The sequence below is a fragment of the Zeugodacus cucurbitae genome, chromosome 4 (genome assembly GCF_028554725.1).
Source record: "Zeugodacus cucurbitae isolate PBARC_wt_2022May chromosome 4, idZeuCucr1.2, whole genome shotgun sequence".
Lineage (NCBI taxonomy): Eukaryota > Metazoa > Arthropoda > Insecta > Diptera > Tephritidae > Zeugodacus > Zeugodacus cucurbitae.
In genome coordinates, this window is record NC_071669.1 from 8,952,028 (window position 1) to 8,974,278 (window position 22,251).

The window sequence follows — 22,251 nt, forward strand, 5'->3', positions numbered from 1 at the left end:
GTTTGGCATTTGCTGCACACAGCGTATGAGTAAAGCAAACAAATACACACACACTCACACACTCTCTTATATGAGTATGAGTATGAGTATGTGAATTCATAAACTATGCATGTAAACTTTAAATAGAGCATGCAACCACTTGGCAGCAAAACCTCAGCATGCCATACACTCTACTAACAACTGCCAATCAGAGCATAGATAGATAGTGAGCATCTGAAAATATTAAAAAAAAAACAAAAATTGAGAAAAGTTGGTCACCCAGTCTGACTACTTGGTGTCGTCTAACAGACGAGCGTTCCAGTTGCGGACAGTTTGTATATTTATGTATTGGTGTATGAGTGTATGTCTGTATATTGCTCGGTGGTCAGTTGTTGGCATTGGCCAACAACCGGCAGCAATTTGCCAACATTTACTTAAAATTTGACGCCTGTAACAAATTTCCATGTTACAGCAAATTCATATGCGTATGAAAGTCGGTCGGTCGCAGTGGCATACATAGTGACCCTGTGAGAAATTTTTGAGCGCGAAAAAAATTAAAAAAAAAATTAAGATTTTTAGGTCGATATTTCTTAGTAATATTAAAACAGAATATTTTCTGGCCTTAAAGGGTTAGGGGTAGTCAGAGACACTTTTGACAATTTTGAGTAATTTTTTTTGGTATTCAATCATGTTATTTTTCAAAAGTAATAATATGGAATTATTGCACAATGTTTTGATTTGAAGTCACGAAGATTAAAAAAAAATCATAATTTCCAAAGTTATAGCTCATTGTGTTGACCCAGTTCCAAAAAAGGTCCTTGCGGTGACAATTATAAGTCCTCGGATATTAATTTAAAATCAGTCGGATAAGAAAAATTTGTTTTACAAATACATAATCCTGTGCTTGAATGAAGCTTTTTTGTTTTTTATTTTTATTTTTTTTTTCAAAAATTAACAAAATGGCGGCCTCAGGAATTTATTTCTAGATTTTAGGGAAAAAATCAACAATTAATTGGTCTTAAAAAATCAAAATTTTTGAAAAGAGAAAAATACTTCGATCCGGCCTAGGATAATTATGAATTCTAATTCGTGTTACAGTTGTCATCAGTTGAAAAACATATTAGGTCTACAACTTTGCTTCCGCCGTTTCCAATATATGTCTCTAGGGTCAAAAATGCGGAAGCAAAGTAGTAGACCTAATAGTTTTTGAGAAAAACGCATTTAAGGGATCACACTAGCGTGTTGGAGTGCCCGAGCGCTCTGTGTTATTTTCGAATAACTCAAAAAAAATTTAACGGGAATGCAAAAAAAAACAAAAAATGATTTTTTGAAAATCATGAATACGAGGGCTGCTATATATATTTCTGGCCTAGGCCCTGGCAGTTTGCCAGATGCAATCTGACATTTCCATTGGATATTTTTTAGCATAACATCACTCAAAACTTTTTGTCATTTAATCGTGAATTGTTTTATTTACAGGGAATTAAAAAATTCATCTCGACCAAAAAATGGAATTAACTCGTGAACATTTTCGTGCGATCATTTTTCACAACTTTCGACGTGGATTATCGCGACAAGAGTGTATCGATGAACTAAATTCTTTGTATGGCTATGAAGCACCATCCTATAGCACTGTGAAAAACTGGTACAACGAATTCAATCGTGGCCGACGCTCGCTCAAAGACGAATTCCGTGAAGGCCGTTGTGCCAGAAAACATCGATGCCGTACGTGAACTGATAATGCAAGACCGTCATGTAACATACCTTCAGATAGAGGCATGCCTAAGCATTTCTCCCACCAGCATACATTCGATATTGCATGAACATCTGGCCGTAAAAAAGGTTTGTTCTCGTTGGTTCCCGCACAATTTGACAATCGCTCAAAAAAAGTGCTTCGAAAATTGGTTTGAGCGCATGCAAATAAAACCATTTTCGTTGATAAATATTCCTATTTTCATTATTAGGCCAGAAATATATATAGCAGCCCTCTAACCCTAACCCCTTAAAGATAGAGCTGGAATGACTTGGACACTAATATAATGTATCTCCTTTATCTGTATCTGGAAATATTCACCTAAATCCCTTTTATGAAAGAATATTTTACTTTTCTCTTTATCATTCAATTCACAAACATGTGGCAACTCTAAAAGTAGATATTCCCGATTTTTAGATAATACTTGAGCACAAATGGTTTATTAGATTACATAATGGACCATGTTAACCTTTGATATTACTTTGATCATTGTAACCCATAAAAATTCAGATAAATCTCAAACTTTGGCAACCCTGAACGTAAATATCAATCTTGTTTTATTAGATAATAGTATCATATGGACTGTTAGGTTACATATAGCCCATGTTGATCTATTGTTTAGATTTTGATCTATGTAGCCTATTAAACTGAAGATAATTCACAAACTCATGGCAACCCTGAAGGTGGATATGATCTAAAATATTCATATTGTTAGATTTCTTTATAAATTATATTATTTTTGATTTTGATCTACATATACATATATGTAAGCCTTAAAATTGTCAACTTTTGGAAACCCTGAATGTAAATATCTTCAGGTTTGCTAAGTGACATTAATGATCACGTTGTTCTAGGGTTTTAATTTCGATAATTGTAGAGCATAAAATTTAAGATAACTTACATATTTGTGGCAAACCTGGATAAGATTATTATTTTCTCATTCGATTACTGTGTAAACCGTGTAGATCTTCGTTTTTCGTGGATGATTTTTGCAATCCATAAAAATCAAGATAATCTGAAAATGATGGCAACCCTGAAAATAAATATCAATGTATATTAAATAAGTAAAACGAAATTTATGGGTTATCAGTATATAGAATAATATTTTCCAAAGTACTAGTTGATATCTTATAAGACAAAGCTTCTCAAACTGACTCAAAGATTTTATGTGGTCCATCAATAACTGGTACAACCCAAAGTACTGGTAAGTACTACCCTAAAAGAACTAGATATCAAATTTTCGGATGCTTAGACCTTAGAACTTGCTAGAAAGTATATGCTACCTATACTTATCACTAATGAATGACTTTCGTGTATCTTGGCAGACGGAACTCTCTTTGGTTCCCAGACTGGATGTAAAATCCTGAAAAAGTACAGAAGAAATAAAATGTCTATAGATTAAAGAGTTTCACGATTTCACAATACAGTGCTCTCTCTATAGATCAAGGTTTAAAAACAGATTTTTTGACATGCTTCGCCTTACATAATAAAGAAATTGAGCAATCAGGTTATAGAACAAAAATAGTGACATTAATAGATGAGAAAAGCTCAACCCCAAGATCACAAGGATTTCTCTTGAAAAGAAGTCCAACGTCTCATCGAGTCACGAAGTACTAACCACTTAGTATTCGACTAACTAAAGTTCTATAATCTTACATCACCTTCACCCACCAACCACAATTTCTCACAGACCCCACTGATACCCATACACCATCGCATTCAATGTATTTGTTGTCTTGCTTTGCTTATCAGTTAAACAAATCCAGTCATCATTATAAATCCAAACATGCTCAAGAACCAACGGAGCCCTAAAACGATGTATTGCAGATATGATAAACAGCCATGGCGGCACATATATCAAACTTAAGCCCAACTATGGCCATGGAAAACACATAAAAGACATAGCATACCATCTAACGTAGCGCTGGACAGCATACCAATACACAACAACAACAAACTCAAACTAACAACAAACTAGCCCAAACATAGCTCCGGAGGCTAAGTACAAGGCAACACAGCAGCTGTTGGTGTGTGCCAAGTTAGGCAGCTAAGGCGGCATACAGGTGTTTTGCGTGCGCCACTCACACACATCTCACCTGAGGTACATAATTAATTTTCAGGATTTATTGAGCACACAAACCCGCAGCTATACGTGAGACTTGAATTGTAGCAGCTGTTGCAACATAAAGCTAAGAGACTGTGTGCCGTGAAGTGGTTTGGAGGAGAAGTCAGTTTAGTTGGGGGTAACAACAACAAACAAACCTGCCTCTACAAGTGTGTGTGTGTTGAGTAAATGTGTGAGTGAGTAAGTAAGTAAGTAAATTAGTAAGTAAGTGAGTAACTAGTTGACTAAAGCAGTGTGGTAGCGTTATAAAGGCCAAGTGTTAGTCGAGATAGTTATTATAAATATATGCATGTGTGTGTGTGTGTGCAACTGCACAAGCTGACCATGCGTTTAGCATCGCTCGCTTGTAATGAGGTCGAGAGGCACAGACGCTTGTGGCCAAACGTTGCGCTTGTTGTTGTTGCCAACAACACCAGCACCATGAGCATCCTCATCGTTCTCGTCCTCGTCGCCGTCGTACCAATCTATGAGTATGTGCTCTTACTCTCGTGGTAGCTACCACCAGCCGATACGCCACACACTTCATCTTCATCTTCATTTGCATGCTTTGGTTTACAACTGCATGCTCAATTCATCTAATGGAGTCCTTGAAATCATCTATGTATGCGTGTGATGTAGTAATACATAGCACTCTGGCTTATGAACTATTAAAGTAGTATTAGCATATAGTACTTGCGTGTAGTTGAGTGCATAATGGGTGGCGAGGAAAATAATTGAAGAAAATATATTTATTTGCAGGAAAATTGGAGTGAATCCCGCTTCAAAGCTCGTCTTAATTCTCAAAAAGATCACAAGCTGTAGTAAAATTGACTGATATACTGAAAATGTGTCTATCAAGCTTTGGATCGTAAGCTCGACTTGAGCTACTTTTGATGATCTTAAAAGTTGTATCATCTTTCCTTGGAACTTAACTTGGAACTTATGCTCTGCTACAGCCTTGAGTCATAATCTTCATTTAACCAAGATCTATCGTTCTTTTGACCTTAAGCTCGAATTGTACTTTGGTTCGAGGTAGCAGACCTAACTCCTGATACTTTCTATCAATAGTTAAAAATATGATTGATTGATTGACTACCAACCTTTGGATCGCAATCTCGGCTTGAGCTACGGTTCGTTACGCCAGAAATTTTACCATCACTTCTTGGATCTTAAGCTCCGTTCGAGCTTTGAGTTGTTCTCTTCATATAACTATCACTATTTGTATTGTAAGCTCGTCTTCAGCCTTGGTTCGAAGTAGCAGACCTGACATCTGAACCTCTCTATCAATAGTTATTAAATTGATTGAATGATTTTATATCAAGCTTTGGATCTAAAGCTCGACTTGATATACAGTTCGTGATACTAGATATTTCACAATAATTTCTTGGATTTTAAAGTCGACTTGAGCTTTCAGCAATCTTGACTTGAGCTTCAGTTCGAGGTATGAGGCCTAACTCCTTACTCTCCCTATTGTTAAGTTCTAAAATAATTGACTGAGACCTTGATAATATGAAAGTCTCCCTTTGATCTTAAGCTCTGCACGAGCTTCAAGTTGAGGTCTGTCAGGGGATCCCTTGCTCTCTTCTCTCTTCAATCGATGGAAATACTGGCGATATGAATGACTATCTTTGGATCTTAAACTCGACTTCAACTTCGGTTCGTGGTATGTGATCTAACTCCGCTTTATCCCATCGATAAGTATTAAATTAATTTAATGGGGGCCTGAACGTCCTTTTTGGCTCTTAAGCATTGCATGAGCTTCGATTTGAGGTCTGTGAGGTGATCCCTTTCTCTTTCTTTCGATATATACTAAGTCCATTGTTGAAGATACTACCAATGAATGACTCTCTTTGGATTCCAAGTTGAACTTGAGCTCGGATCTATGTAAGAGACCTCACTCCTCATTCTCCCTATCGATAAAAATTTAATTAATAGATATTCTGATAATATGGCTGACTCTCTTTGGGCCTTAAGCTCCGCTTAAACTTTGGTTCGAGGTCTATGGGGTGATCCCTATCTCTCTCTTTCGATAACTATTAAGTGAATTGACTGAGGTTTTGGAATTTTTGGACTTTCAGCTTCACTTAAAATTCGATTCGAATCGCACTGAGAGGTTTCTTCTGAATATGAATGACTATCTTTGGACGTTAAGCTTGACTTGAACTTTGGTTCGAGGTCTGTGAGGTGATCACTATCTCTCGCTTTCGATAACCATTTAGTCATTTGACTGCGGTATTGGAATTTTTGGACTTCGAGCTCCACTTAAAATTCAGTTCTAAATCTGGGAAGAAAATCACACTGAAAGCTTTCCAGGAACGACGTTGAGATGGAACTGGCGGGGTGGTTTTCAGGTACTATCTCGACTTTGCCGTTAAAGCTCTGTCGAGCTTTCTTACTTTAGCCGAAATCAAGCAACCTATTCATAAGGAATTTATATACACTTCTTTATGCAGCTCTCAAATGCTATCTAAACCAAGCAATTTGGAGGATAATGAATAACTAAACACACTTAATTCCTTCAATGACCACTTCACTAGGCAATACTATACTACCCACTACCAGCACCCTGTATATATAAAAGCATGTTCCCACAAAATATGCACCGCATACTTTGCTATTTTAAACTGCCGCTAGTTATGTGCGTACTCAAGTGGTATTATGCTTTGCCAGCCCAACCATTAACATAAGCCTTTCACTACCGCACACAAGCACTGGAGAAAAGCACACCGATACAAAAAGCTGGCCTACATATAGGCGTGCAGACTTACCGACAGGCAGGCAGGCAGGCTGGCAGGCAAGCAGACAGCATATATTTAGGCGCACCGGCGTTGGAGTTTTCAAATTTTGATTTATGATAGTGATTTCTTTTTTTTTTTGCTCCTTTAATTTTACGCCACAGAACTAACTACGTCAAACCGCTTAGGCGCTTAAACAGCTTTGGGGCTTTAACTTCCAATTAAACGGCACTCAACTGCAATGCAGCTGCTTGACTGCTGCGCTGTTGCCAGAGACGCCAAAGATGTTGTACTTGCCTAAATTTTATGCGAGTTCAACACTGCAGCTTTCAGTGTTATTGGTAATTCTACGAAAATCTCTACAACTGCTTGCTCAATTGTTTATCAGCCGTTGGTTGTAATAATTTTGCGCAAATTTTCAATTTCCCAAATGAGTAAAGCGTTTGCTGACTTGCTTGCTTTAAAATTTTCCAGAAATGGCAGAGCCATAATTTGTTGTCACATAATTCAAGCGGAAAATTGCGAAAATACAACAAATACACTGGGTATTTATTTTGTTTGCTAATCATTCGCAGCGCTGCGCCTAAAGGTATGCCAAGTCATTGAGTTTGAAATTTGTTATGCGCCGTAGTTTTTTTATCATTGCTTCAACACACACAGAGCTACGCTTTTTCTGCACTTCTGCTGTCTTATATATGTATGTATATATTGACGTGTCATGTAAATGCGCGCATTTGTATGCTTATGCGCCTGAAATTATGCTGCGAAAAATGATTACGGAAAATAAAGTTTACTCTCATATTTGCTTTGCTTGCGCTTGTTTTACTTCGACTTTTTTTCTGTTTTACTTTCGCCGTATATTTTCCTTTCTCATTATAGTAATGCTTTGTTTTACTTATTTCATACTCACACTCACTGTGCGCTTGACGCATTTGACGTCGAAAATCAATAAGACGAGAAATTGGTTTTTGTGTTGTTACACGCGTGCCTGCGGCGCCATTCATTTATCACTTTTTGGCGCGCGTGCTTCGGTTGGTTGATGGTGTGGCTGGCGTGCGAGCGTTTCACTGCCTAAAAGTATGCTAAGCGTAGGCACCATCAGCGCCAGAGATTTGCCACACACATACACACACAACGCCACTGTGACCCCTCTCTCGCTTGCGTACACATCCTCTATATTTTAAATGCTTTTCCAACTGCTGTTAATCCGCTTTATGGCAAAATAATGTTGCATGCATTTAGGCGTAACATGCGTGTGTTTGTTATTTGATACACAGTCGTACTTGTATTTATTTATTTTCGACCATTTTTAGCAGGCTTTCTGCTCATAAATTTTTATTTTTGCTATACGCTTATTGCACGCAACCAAAAAAATAATTTGATGTCAGCCATGATTGGTTTTATTGCCACTTCGAATTTCAACGCCCACAACGCAGCTCTTACTACCTCTAACGGTGCTACACGGCAAGCACATAAAATTCAACACACACAATTATACTCCTGCTCAAGTTCTGTCTAATATTGTTTGGATTTAATCAAGCTTTACTTTAACTTTATTGCAACTTTCTGTACCTCACTCTCTCTCTCTCTTCATTTCATCCACAATCTATCGCTATATTATTCTGTCACTTATTAAAGCTTGTAGTAACAGCCTGTCTCCATTTGCGCTGTGTCCCAGCCTCTCATTACCTCTCTGTCTATCATTTACTTATCTTAATTCAATCGGCTGCCTTTGCATGTGTCTTGCATTGTAAACACATCAAGTAATTTGCATAATTTTAGGATGAGACCACATTTGTCATCCTATTAATTTAATTATTATGCCTAAAGATAAGACACAGCCAAATATTCGAACACATACACGCACACACACATTTTCATTTCGGAATTTTGTTGTAATAATAAGTACATATAAGTGACACAGCCATCGGCTTAACGACTCAGTCCCTATGAGAAATATAAGAAATATTTTTTTAGTTCTGAAACCCAATATTTTGGTCATATGATTGCTTAATTAAGTATCAGTACCTGGAATTAGACAAGACTTTAGAAAGGCAATCTTACTTAAAATTTGGAGCCCGTGGGTTAATGGAAAAAAAGATTTTAAGGTAGGTAGGTAGGTAAAGTGAATGCCGTACGACGCACTTAGGCCTTTAGGAGGTCCTTTGTGACTACACCGTGACCAGAATCCCCTCATACTACCTTTGTCCTCTATGAACCAACCTGTGGCTTTGATAAAGTTATTGAATTCAACAAGTTTTATAACAGCAACTTCGGAGAGATCGTCAAGATTAAAGGTTAAAGTTATGATAGGGTGAAGATATGGTGAGGATATACTTATAGTAAGAGAGACTCCTATCTAAAATGATTGGCTCTCCGAAGTAGCTTCGAGGGACAATCTATATGAAAGAAAAAGTCAGCGTTTTAACATAGATCTTAAACAGTAAAAGATACCAAAAATGCTTCAAATTTCTTTTCTTTTCAATTTCTTATCAGCGGAACATCCTGATAAAGACTTAAAAATGAGATACCGAATGCGGACAAAGTCGAAATCTCAAGTAATAACTTGTAAAAGGGAAGCAAAACAGCTAGACAAAAGAAGAAGACATCGAATACTGTGGACAAGAGTGAGAAGTGAGGAATACCTGAAAGAATCGGCACTTCCTTATAGAAACAAAACAAATTCTTGGGAAAAAATAAAAACTAATCAAACCAAAGATAGACAGCTCAACTCAAGCCAGTCAGGTTAGGTTAGATTAAAAAAGCTGACCTTCGCAGCAGGTTCACGATAAAATCCACCTGGATAGCTAAAGTTGCCAGTAAGTTCTGATGTCAGAAGACTCCTACGTATGGAAGACCCTTAAGTATCACCGATGCGCTTTGAGCCTATCACAAATTTTATGAGGCGGTTAATGTGTAAACCTGCAAGTTCACATGGTTCGCCTAAATTCTAATTCTTGCGAGCGAGAGTCAGTGGTGAAGGAAATTACTTGATTGTTCCCCCTGCTTTCCTCCAGGTTCACGATAAACCCCACCTGGATAGCTAAAGTTGCCAGTAAGTTCTGATGTCAGAAGACTCCTACGTATGGAAGACCCTTAAGTATCACCGATGCGCTTTGAGCCTATCACAAATTTTCTGAGGCGGTTAATGTCTAATCCTGCAAGTTCACAAGGTTCGCCTAAATTCTAATTCTTGCGAGCGAGAGTCAGTGGAGAAGGAAATTACTTGATTGTTCCCCCTGCTTTCCTCCATACAGCTGCGTCCGACAGGACTCCTTGCCTCATCGTATGTGTGCCTATTCCACAGTGTCCGGTGGAACAAGGTGAACTTTTTTAAATGCACGTAGTTCCGCGAACACTTGAGCTCCACTCTGGACTAAAAGGATCTCGCTACCGAGTAAGGCAGTCAATAGTCGCTTTATTATCATTGATGATCACGAAAATATGCATTAGCAATGGTTTTTGGTTAAAATGGGATATATATCTTTTGTCTTTCAATCCACGCTTTCCGGAATCATTCGGAGAGCTCTTTGCTACTGTGGCGTATGACTTAATTTATCAACTATCTGTAATCACTGCGGGTTTGGGTCGAGAATATGCCCGAGGTAAGGTATGCCTGTCGTAAGAGGCGACTAAAATCCAAACATGCACAAATAGATAATCAGACTGATGCTAATGGCTGATACTCAGTCTGTTATCTATGCGTGCTAGATAATATATTTCATGGCTTGAACGGAATTATGTTATCTTTTTGATATAGCTTTTCCTAAGGAACTGGTCACTCCTTTCATTAAGGACAATTGTGTTCAAGCCACAATTGTCTACCAGTGCAGAGCAGTATGGATAGGCTCAACTGGAAGTAGCTTCGGCTGCATGGTCTTACCAGAGACTTGAACCTGGTGTCATGGGGAGCAGGAGCTCAGGAGCCTTCGGTTTCCGCCTGCCCATTGGGTTACGGCCCTTCGGGGAGTTTCGTGGTGGCTGTGGTTTCTAAACTTAAAAGCAGGCAGAAGGCCTTTGGTTTCTCGGTGTGAAGTTGCAACCAACCGGGTGCCGGACCCAAAGCACGGCAGAGGTTTTAGATGGGCCTCGGCCCTACCAAGGTGGCATAAGTGTGTCCATACCACACGCCAATTGGTACTAGAAGGTGCATAGCAAAAATCAGGGCGCTGATCAACGCATTGTATTTTTGTATACACGTGAGGTTAGGTCTTACATAGGCAGGTAATCACGCTAAAACAAATCCACATCTGTACTTGTACAGTGAACAACTGGAGGCTTCGTTTCCAGTGCTTGTTAGAAATTTTTATACTTCGATACATGGAATTGAGAAGAATCTTATGAAGGAAACATTTATGTATGTAAGTCTATCTAATACCAAAATAAAAAAAATACTGACGTCTCATCATAATTTACATTGAAAGGTCGGACAAAGGGATTGGATTTTTAGCTTTTCAGACAACGAATCCTTAAAGCTCAATCTTAAAGGTATAAATTATGTTCTAAGGAATGTCTAATGTGAATCATCTTCAGACGAAAGAGAAAAAGGTCTGTGAACATTATTATTAATGAAATTAAATCTGACTTCAGTAAATCTTGTCTAAACAATCTCAAACAAATCTTAAGCTCCAAGCTTGAAAGCTTGGTAGTCTTTCGAGGTTTTCTTACATATCGATTAGGCATCCGAACCACGCTTCACCGAATCCGTCGAAGAGCTCTTTGCTTCTGTGGCATATGGCTTAATGTATCTGCTATCATCACTGTATTAGTACCATGAACACATTGAGGTTTCTAAGTATAAATTATGTTCTAAGGGAGGTCTTATGTGAATCGTCTTCAGAAGAAACAGAAAAAGTTATCGCTGACAGATTATTTTTCATGAAAAGAACTCTGACTTGTTTAAAATTTGTCTAAACAACCCGGGAAACTTATATAAGCTTGGAACACGGGAGTCTAATGAGCTTTTCATATATATTAGCCTAAATAATGATTAATTTTCTATAATATGTATGCCTTTCCTACCGGGTAACCCACTCATAACTCAACTCCAAACAAATTCATATGCGCCAAAGCCAATAAAAGCTTGTTTGACAGAAGTTCTAAAACAATAGTGATTCTGCATAATTTTTTTCTCTCCACCAAAAACTAATTTGATTTATGGCATAACGACGGATTTGAGATTGCCAAACTAATAACAAGTGCTTACACAGAACAATACAGCACTTTACTAGGCAATTAGTGTGATTTTTGAAGTAAATAGTAGATAAAGCTCAGCATACAGTGTGGCAAACAAAAAAAATAAATACGAAATTAAATTTGCATAGCGCCAAATCAAACTACATATTTGCTAATAAGCTGTATGCCAAAAAAAAAAAATTAACGGGAAATTTTGCACATTTTTGGCAAACATACACAGACAGATATGCTATGTTGTGGTGTGATATGCTCATTATGTGCATTAAGCTCAACCGCTGCACTGGCACATTATTTACTCAACCAAATTTTGTTGATCCATCCACTAATCAGTACGAAATATTTTAATATTTTATTGCGCAGCCAGTGCAAATTATATGTGATTAGCTCGCCACGCGCGCATCTGTGTATGTGTGTATGTGTGTGTGTGTGGCTGTGCGCTATGGCTTAATGCGATTTAGTGGTGTATGCATTTAGGCGCCTAACAGCATTAGTTTATGGCGCGAAGAGTAAGAGAGTGATAGAGTGGTAGAGTGAGTGTGAGCGCGCGCGTTTCAAATACCGCGTAAATAGCAAATAAACCAGCTTTTCAACAATTATTTACACAAAAAAAACAAGCACATTTTGGCGCGCGAAATTCACTAGCATCGCTGCGGGCGCTTTTCGTGCCACAACGACCGCTTTTTACATTGAATTCTAGCTAGTTTTTTTTCGACTCTAATTTATGCACGCAGCTGTATTGTTGCAACGCCGTTTTAATATGTTACTGATTGGGTTCATTATTATGCTCATTAAGCGCTCACTTGTACATACATGCGAATAAATGTAATGCAAATTCTTTCCAACTGATTAGTTATTGCCGTTAGACAAAATATTTATTTATTTATTGGAAATGCAAATAATTAAAAAACTATTGTACAAATTATTGTTAATTCTCTGTAGCTGATAGTTTGACATTGCTATAATACCGTAAATCCGTAACAATGTATTAAAAAGAATTTCAACGCCTAAATGTATGCTGTACTTTTCAGCAGGATTTATTACTATTTATTTGTAGATATTTTATTTAATTAAAATACAATATAAAATTTCAGGAGTGCATTAAAAATAAGTTAAAAATTATAAGCGAGTATTTTGTTCTATTTTGCGCCTAATTGTATGCAAGTGTAATTGTTAAATTAAGCTTTTGAACTGGTATTTGACATTTAGCAATTGTTGTATGCTATTTAGTGTGCGTTAAATTAATGCAGCGAAATAAATAAGCAATTATTATAATAATATCGTAAACGCACCTAAAAATAGACTTTTATAAAAATTAATATTCGCAATGCGCCTAAAAGATGCAAACTTATATGAAAGGCCATTTTAACACAGCAAATGAAGCCTAAATCATAAATAAAAATCTAATTTTATGAGACTTTTTAGATTAGACTGTATTTTAAAAGCTCTAGATAGGACACCAAAGCTTAAGCATACATACGTAATCATATAGAACAATTCTGATAACGGGTACGTAACAGTCATATAACGAGTGATCCAAATATAGGTACTTTTTTAGTACCCTTTTTTTGACAGATCATGCATGAGTCGTGTCAAAATGTCATGTTATTTTTGTTCAGTATTGTTTAGCATTTCATCATGAAGAGACTTGTGCCTGTACAACGTTTACAAATTAGTCAACATAATCGGCCTACTGAGCGTACTATTCGCAACATCATCAGGCTTCGGGAGACCCAGCTTTCATTATTCGTATTGACCACGTGCTGGACAGTGAAGAAAATATAACAGTCGTAGCTTAGAGTGTACACGAAGACCGTCGAAAGTCGATTCGGCGCCATTCGCAGCAACTCAGACTGACATATGGAATGAAAAGTTCCAAGAAGATCCGACGTTTTCGAGCCAAATTATGTTCAGCGCTGAGGCCCATTTCTGGCTAAATGGCTATATAAACAAAAGAAATTGCAGCATTTGGGAAGAAGAACAACCTGAAGAGTTTCAAGAGCTGCCATGTCATTCAGATAAAACAAGGGTTTGATGTGGTTTAATGTGGTCGACCCTTGCAATCATCGATCTGTATTTCTTCAAAAATTATGCCGTCTACAGTGACTGTTTTCGCGCCATGATAACTTGTGGTTTCAACAAGACGACTTTTCACACATCGCATGAATCAATGGATTTATTGAGAGAACACTTCGGTGACCACATCACGTTATGGGCCGGTCGATTGGCTAACAAGATCGGAACATTAAACTTTTGCCTGTGGGAATATGTAGAGTCTAAAGTCTATGCAGACAATCCCGCTTCAATTTAGGCCTTGGAACAAAACATCACGCGCTATCGTATAACTGTCCGGACCAGACACTTGTAATCCTGCAATATGGAAGAAGATGCCTCAAAAAAACTTCGATATATTGAAAAGTCAGCACAAGTAGAAGTATTCAAGACATTGCAAAGGTTTTTGAACCATTTTTCACCGATTCGACTGATACCGAAGCAATATACAAATTTGAAAGCTCTAGAGATCATATATCTTAAAACCGATTTAATGAAAGTATTCCAAAATTCGAGCTTTTGTTGCTTTCGAAGCCATTTAGAAAATTTCGGTTTCGAAGCGCACATCCTAAAGATAGGCAACGAATTTGAAACACCAACAATTTATCCTTTTAATCGGCAATAACAAACAAAACATACTTAATATGGTGGATATATTTATGCTCTTCAATGTCTTTTCGAACCATTTTTTACCGATTCTATTGACATCGAGGCGATATAAAGATTCGAAATCCCTACAAATCATATTATATATCTAGTAAATCGAGTTTATACTACTTCAGAGCCAATTTAGAAGAGTTTGTATACCTTTTCAGTGCACATCCTAAAGGTAGGCAACGAATTTGAAACTCCAACAATTTATCTTTTTAATCGGCAATAGCAAACAGCACACACTCAAGACAGATAAAAAACACCACGCATATCACTTTTTTCATACGCGTACGACTATAAATAATTACTTGTCTTGCCATTTAGCTGGATATCTCAAAAAGCCAATCTCACTGATTGCCTGTCCTGACACTTGCTTTTCCTTGCTTCCAAGAACTTGCTTAAACAACTCAATGTACAACTCCAGCACTATTTGCCACCTGCCATCACACCAGCGCCAAAGCTTGCCAGGAAAATAGCTTCGAAAAAACACATGGACACATATGCATATGTGTGTATATTAGACGAAATGTTCGGCAAATCAGAAAGAAAAACAAAACGTAAATCCATTTAATCGACTTTTGTTTACACTTAAATCCCCAAACAACCAACAACACACACGCACACGCACATGCCTCAATGCAAACACAACTGACAAGTAAGTTTCTTTTGTTTTTGTTTTTTTTTTTTGTGCAACAACAATTTTGCGTAAGCTGCTCCCAAATGTATGCAACACTTTTACGGAAAAATGTAATAAATCTGTCAAACGCATGACCTGCAGTGAACTTCAATGTTGACACACATTAAATGAACTTCAGCAAAAGCTAAAATCCCTGCATTTTATAACAACGATGACGACACGAGGACACACAGCGACCCGAACGAGCCAGTGGGCGCCGGCCAGCAGCCGTAAAGCTTGAGTGAAAAATATTTTAATCTAAATAAAGTTGTTTTGCATAAAGTACGCACCTCATGGCGCCACAAAGACTACAACAATACCCAAAGAAACAAAGCGAAGCGAAACAAAGCATTGAAGAGCAGCCGCATAACACACATTATGTAGATTTAAATTTTTGATTTATGCATTTTGTAATTTTTTTTAATCAGAAATTCCGAAAACTTTGACAGGCGTCGAGTGTGAGTGGCTCCTACGCAGCGCATAGCAAAAACAAAAAAAAAAAATAAATAAATAAATTCGAAAATTTTTGAATAACAAAAGCACGCACTAAAACTGGAGAATAAAATAAACGAAAGTCAACAACAAATAATAGCAAACACACGCACACATACATAAATATACAGAAATAGTATGGGAACTACTCACATACAAGCAAGCGTACCTATTTCAATGCAAAGCAGCTGTATAATGAAGTATTTGCTATACTTGTGAGAATTTCGTGTATGTGTGTGTGTGTGTTTTATTATTACTGCCTGTTTGTGTGTGTTATTAATGTGCGTTAGCAATAACAGCGCTTACCATGCCATGACGCCTGAAAGTCTGCAACGCTGTGCTACTAGTTTAGTTTTTTTTTAGAATTTTAGCCAAAGCAAAACATAAAACTAGCATAACACATTGGAAAACAAAAGCGAAAGCAGTCTAAAACAACAATAATAACAAAACCAACAACAACAACAAAATGCCTGGTGCCAGCTGTGCGCATTGTAGCCTTTAATCTGCTGTGGAACCCAAAGGCGACGCGTCGCCATTAGACGAGCGAGAGAGAAGGAAGTCAAGCAGAGAGTAGCAGCAGCAGCAGCAATAGATGCAACATGAAACACACACCAGCATGCATAAATGCAATATGAAGCGATTGCAAGCACTCACATGGCACACATACACACCTATACATATCCATATATCAACAACCAGATTTATAGCGAAAACTCTTACGCATATTCATTGCAAATAGGAAAGTGTACAACAACAACAACAACAATAGCAACAGCAGCAGCAAAAGTAATCGCCTCAGCAATAGCAATAGCAATAACAATGTTAACGAAATTAACAAAAACAAAATCAACAATAACAAAAACTAGAGCAAAAACAACAACAAAAGCAATAAAAGCAACAACAACAACAACCAGCATTATCCATGCATGCGCAAACAAATATGCATTCTATCGCATGCAAATAGTGAACTGACAACAAGAAAATTGCGTACTCTGACTGTTGCCGCTGCTGCTGCTTTGTCTTCTTCGTCGTCTTATAGATGCTTCTTCTCAACCAGCGTTTGTGTGTTGACTGTAAGATGCTGCTGCTTCATATGTAAAACAAAGGCAAACACTTTGTAAAGTGAAAGCATAATGGAAAATGCTGTTGTTTAACTGCACACGTCGATATCGAGATAGAGTAATTGATAAGATTTTAATTGCAATGTAGTTGAAAATGTGGGGGAAAAGTGCTGTCGGTTGATTGTTATATGATATGGTTGTTGAATAAAGGTTTTCTTGGGAAATACATACATATTTTGCATACTGCGAGGAAATTTATGGTACTTCTAAGCATACTTTTGGGCGTTATTTGAGATTTTTCGCAGTTACAGGGATGTGTCTGGTGTTGCTAGAGTCTTTGCACACCACAAAAATACGACATCCTACAATAAATTGTAGCGTCAATATACTCTCAGTATTATTATATTCATTCCTGTATCTCCCACGGGAGCAAAGGGCCTCTTATGGTTTCTGCTAAGGAACTCGTGTTAACGTTATATGAATTTTGCATGTCCAGGTCCGCCATGTAAAGGGACCTTTTGATTCATGATTACCCCTTGGAAACTTTCTAATCTTCACGTTTAGATTCATTTTGAAATTTACTCCTATTCGAGGTGATAGATTTACCCCGATAGTTATAAGTACACTAACTACTGTCCCTTGATGAATAAACACATTGTAGTAGTAGCGTCATGGCTCTCATGTCACTTCAACGCAGAATCACTCTTGCCAACAGGTGCTACTATGGACTGAGTAGGCAATTGAAAAGTAAAGTCCTCTCTCGACGAACAAAAACTAAACTCTACAAGTCCCTAATCATTCCCGTCCTACTTTACGGTGCAGAAGCGTGGACGATGTCAACATCCGATGAGACGGTACTAGGAGTATTCGAGAGAAAGGTTTTGCGGAAGATTTATGGTCCCTTAAACATTGGCAACGGCGAATACCGCAGAAGATGGAATGATGAGCTGTATATGTTATTCGATGACATAGACATAGTCCAGCGAATAAAAAGACAGCGGCTACGCTGGCTGGGTCATGTTGTTCGAATGGACGAGAATGCCCCAGCTCTGAAAGTGTTCGATGCAGTACCCGCTGGTGGAAGCCGAGAAAGAGGGAGGCCTCCTCTCCGTTGGAAGGACCAGGTGGAGAAGGACCTGTCTTCACTTGGACCGCTTAAGCAGTGTCTACGCCAGTCAAGAAGAAGAAGTAGTAGACTTCCTCGAAGAAAGTAGGCGATACCGTTGTCTCCCTGGGAGCTCCGCCGCTGCAGTGTCGGTACTGATTATGCATTAAAGCAAAGAATGTTAGCATGTATGGATATTGGATTCCGCCATATCGCTAGAGTGTTGAGAGGGCAATATGAGGAATTCAGTACATCCTTAAACCTTGTAGACTATCCCCTCTAACCGCTGAGCGCTGTCCGGTACTGCTTATTGGTTGTTCACAGCTAAACCTTGTATTTTAAGACCTTTCACTTTCTGCAACCTATGACCCGTCCGGTTGCGTACTGCAACACAACTTAAGTTCTGCTTTCATTCTTACCGTTACTGACTTGCTCATTTAACTACTTCAAAACTTCAAACATTGCACTCATGACGTCCACACTTAGGTCTAGCGATATCCATAATTTTCTCCTTAAAATTTAATTCTCTAAGTATTAGAGCCAGCAAAATCTTAAGTTCTCAAAAAAATGTTCACAAAAGACGCATATACGAAGAAAACCCACCCTAAATCAAATTATGTGTCTAACATAAGGACAGTTTGACAGTTCTCCCGTTCTTCTCTTATCTTCACATGGGTCAGAAATCTTTGTTATCTCACGATCGATGAATGTTGGCTTCTTTATACTCATATTAAAAACTTAATTAGTTGAACCCAATACTTTGATCAATTGATTCCCAAGAAATATGTAAGTTCGTTAATAACGCTAAATCCAACATATTCAGGGAAGACTAAGTTAAATCGTTATGTTACAAGACACCGAGTAAAGAGATGGCGAAGCGAAGACGACTACTAAAATATAAGACCTTTATTCGACCAGTTTTTATACCAGTTTTATCATTATGAATGACAATATTTTGAAATGCCAATTTTTATCAAAAACAAATAAAAAAGTAAGAAAGGAATAAGTTCAGTTGTGACCAAACATTTTATACTCTCACAATTTATTTATTTAATTTTATTAATATTATATAATACACCATTTGAACCACTTATTCGTCATCCTAATATTAGGTTAGAAGCACCGAGGTCCTCGTGTTCCATATATGGGGCCGATTTCGACAATTTTTAGAAGGGGACTGCCCCATTATAAATGCAGTATTTATGCAGAGTTATGTTCCGATATCTTCACTAGTGCTTACTTCATATATTGTAAAGTAAACGATTCAGATCGTCTTCAAAGTTCTGGTATATAGGAAGTAGACGTGGTTGTGAACCGATTTGGCCTATTTTCAAAGCATATCATTGGGGTGTAAGGTAAATATTACAAACCAAGTTTCATTGATATTGGTCGAGTGGTCGGAGATATGGTTATTGACCCATAAGTGGGCGGAGCCACACCCACTTAAAATTTTGTATACCTTTATATGAAATTTAACGTTTCTGGTGTTTTCCCTTACTGAAGAAAAGCATTTTGATTAGTTTTCAACATAACCTTTGTATGGGAGGTGGGCGTGGTTATAAACCTCCAATTTTGGACTGATAGTACCTAAAAAGTTTGGTTGACATAGTATAAGTAGTTTTCGAGATATGTACAAAAAACTTAGTAAGGGGCGGGGCACACGCCCACTTCCCCAAAAAATTACATCCAAATATACGCGTTCATAGTGCGATCCTTTGTACCAAATTTTATTTCCATAGCTTTATTTATGGCTTAGTTATGACACGTTACGTATTTTCGGTTTTGTTCGATTCATTAGTCACTAATGCTTGCTGAACCGATGACAGCTGTTATCCACAAATCTTATAGACTTTAGATGTTCTATGCGATCCAGTACCGACCAATAAAATAGATTTCTCCAGTTATTTGTGGGTATACCTTCCCCATACCCTTGGATATCTATTGAGACCTTTTTAAGATAACCTTGGTTTAAAATATCTTTTCTTTCAAGTCATTTAATCTGTCGTAGTCTTTAAAGAGACATACTCTCAAACGTTGAACTCAAACACAAATCGACTTAAAGTCATCATATTAACTTCATTATTATATCAGTATCCGTATAAGCTCAAACTAGTATTTCATGACACTTCTCTCTATATGAGTGCCTATTGACCACCGGTCAAGCTTACGTCATACTCAAAACTCAAGTGCGCTCACGCACAAACACGCATACAAATACGTTAAAATACGGAACCTGAAATGCAAAGGCATACAAGATGCCCGGTTAAACTAAGCCTAAACAAAATCTTAAAATCCACTTAACAAATCCCTCAGATTGCTTATGCTAACTTTATCCTTTAGTAAAATAGAATTTCACAGAAATAGAATTGGAATACATTTATTTGGACTAAAGGAGTAAATAAGTTACATACGAGCTCATGCTACGATGAGGAGGAGGACGTTGAGGAGTTTGTACACTTTGAGCGTATAGTACGGATCGTATGCAAATATTCATGATGCGCCATCAAAGTGTTTGCGTGCGTGCCGACAAGTGAATATGAAAGAGACTATGAGTGGGTGTGGATGTGTGTGCTTTTTGCCCATAGCCAAGCCATAGCGCAAGCATACTTGATTGAATTTCTTAAAGGCACGAAAAATACAAACAAAAACAACACAGCGAAACAGAGCAACAAAGCATACAAACTGCGAAGAGATACATATGTAGGTGAATATGTGTGCTTGTATGTGTATTGATGGCGCTTTCGATGCATTCAAGCATATACAGCTACGGACATACATATATATACATGTAAAGGCAAGTGAATGCTGGCAAATAGATGATTGTATGTAAATAAATGTATTACATTGTATGCGTGTGTACGTGCTGAGCCACACATACACACAAACTAAACATAAATATGTAAATATATATACATTTCTATATATGTAACATGTGGCATGGATAGCTGTCTAGCGCTGCGCATTGATATGTTATAGCTTAGTAGTGGCACTCTTATGGTGCAATTGAGCTATACAGCGTCTAGCCTTGGCACAGCTCGAACGCAAACAAGAAGGTTATACAAGTAGATATACATACATAGATAAAATAACTAAATAAGGAAGTGTTAAGTTTGGGTGTAACCGAAAATTTTTGACACTCGCCATTTATTTTTGATGATTTTATTAAAATAACACGCAATTAGATCCAAATATTCGACATAAAGTCCTCTAGAGTGATGAAAATCATTATATATAGTGTATGAGGGCTGATGTAATTCCTGAACCGATTTCACTAATTTTCACCACCAGGGTACAATATATCCAAGACTATACGCTCACTTAATTTTGCTAAGATATATCAGATATAAACCGATATATACACCTGAAGTTTGAAAATCTTGATATTAGGTATAGAGTTAAGATCGGATTTCACTAATTTTTGATACAGAGACACGCTATTAGAGGAAAATGATTGCCTCTTAATTAAATTAAATTATATTTTTTTTTCAATTTGCTGGCTTCAAGTCAAGACATTATCTAATAACGCCATATTCTTACTTCTGTAAAATAACATGATTTAATAGCAAAAAATAACTTCTAAAAATTCTCATTTTTACGTGTCTCCGACTACCCCTTAAAAAATCTGAGTGATTTACCGTTTTTTTGGGTAAAAAAAAATATACATAGGCACTGAGGTCCTCAAGTTCAGATCTAGGGCCTTGAAAAGTTTTAGTCCGAATTCGACAATTTTTAAGTGAGCGATGTCACACTTCAAATGCAGCATGAACGAATCAAATGGACTACCAAATTCAGTAATATGGAAAGAGCGGTGGTCGTTAACCGATTTCGTCCATTTTCCATGCGTAACAGTTCGGTGACACGGAAATATTATGTGCCGAATTTCATTGAAATTGGTCGAATAGTTTCTGAAATATGGTTTTCGACGACGCCACACCCATTTTAATATTTTTTATGCTAATCTGATAGCAGCCCTCTTGTACTTTTCTTTTTTGTAATATTTAGTGCTTCTGGCGTGTTTCGTTATTGCATTAACGTCTTTTTCAACATAACTTTCATATGGGATTGGGCATGGTTAATACCCGATATCTTCCATTTTCATGATGTATGATTTGGTACTAAAGAGAAGCATACTGTCCACACATCTCTTTAGTACAGTTTGGTTTATATAGCCTTGGTACTTTTCGAGATATATACACCAAATATATTAGCGGACGGCGGCACGCCCACTTTTCCATAAAAATTGCATACAAATATGCCCCTCTCTAGTATTATCTTTCCAACCAAATATTATACTTTTATTTATGGCTTAATTATAGTACTTTATAGCTTTTCCGTTAACGGTATTTTCAGGGCGTGACAATGGTCAGATTTCTCCCATTTGCAATACTAACCAAGAAACATATGTATCAAGTTTCATTAAGAGATCTCAAGTTTTGCTCAAGTTATCGCT

The 22,251-nt window shown here is 37.4% G+C and overlaps 1 protein-coding gene across 3 annotated transcripts in view; it reads right to left on the reverse strand.

The window, feature by feature from the left end:
* Nucleotides 1-22,251, reverse strand: part of LOC105210728 (uncharacterized) — a 256,763-nt gene that overhangs the window by 152,039 nt on the left and 82,473 nt on the right. For all 3 annotated transcript variants that reach the window (XM_054228975.1, XM_054228976.1, XM_054228974.1), the window contains one exon: nucleotides 2,634-2,765. The gene's annotated coding sequence lies outside the window, so the exon portion shown is untranslated. The remainder of the gene's footprint in view (nucleotides 1-2,633; nucleotides 2,766-22,251) is intronic.